Source organism: Arachis duranensis, unplaced genomic scaffold, assembly GCF_000817695.3.
Source record: "Arachis duranensis cultivar V14167 unplaced genomic scaffold, aradu.V14167.gnm2.J7QH unplaced_Scaffold_165934, whole genome shotgun sequence".
NCBI lineage: Eukaryota > Viridiplantae > Streptophyta > Magnoliopsida > Fabales > Fabaceae > Arachis > Arachis duranensis.
The window spans coordinates 242,644-243,558 of NW_026264258.1; positions in this window are offsets into that span (position 1 = coordinate 242,644).

The window sequence follows — 915 nt, forward strand, 5'->3', positions numbered from 1 at the left end:
CCATAATCCTACTCGGAATACCACAGACAAGGTTAGACTTTCCGGATCCCCATGAATGCCGCCATCTATCTAGCTTATACCACGAAGATTCTGTTGGGGAATCTAAGAGATATGCGCCCGGCCTAGAGTAGAACGGAAGTGGTTGTCAGTCATGCGCGTTCATAGGTTAGAATGATGATGAGTGTCACGGATCATCACATTCATCAAAGTGTTGTGCAACGTATATCTTGGAATAAGAATAAAAGAGAATTGAATAGAAAGTAATAGTAATTGTATTGAAGCTTGAGGTACAGCAGAGCTCCACACCCTTAATCTATAGTGTGCAGAAACTCCACTATTGAAAATACATAAGTGAAAGGTTCAGGCATGGCCGAATGGCCAGCCCCCATGGTCTAAGGACTAGGCGTCCAGAGATATCTCATACACTAGTAAAAAGTCCTATTTATAATAAACTAGCTACTAGGGTTCACATGAGTAAGTAATTGATGCATAAATCCACTTCCGGGGCCCACTTGGTGTATGTTTGGGCTGAGCTTGATCTATCCACGAGCTGAGGCTTTTCTTGGAGTTGAACTCCAAGTTATAGCATGTTTTGGGCGTTCAACTCCGGATCATGACGTGTTTCTGGCGTTTAACTCTAGACAGCAGCATGTACTTGGCGTTCAACGCCAAGTTACGTCGTCAATTTCCGAATAAAGTATAGACTATTATATATTTCTGGAAAGCTCTAGATGTCTACTTTCCAACGCCGTTGAGAGCGCGCCATTTGAAGTTCTGTAGCTCCAGAAAATCTATTTCTAGTGCAGGGAGGTTAGATTCCAACAGCATCAGCAGTTCTTTTGTCAGCCTTTTTCAGAGTTTTGCTCAAGTCCCTCAATTTCAGCCAGAAATTACCTGAAATCACAGAAAAACACA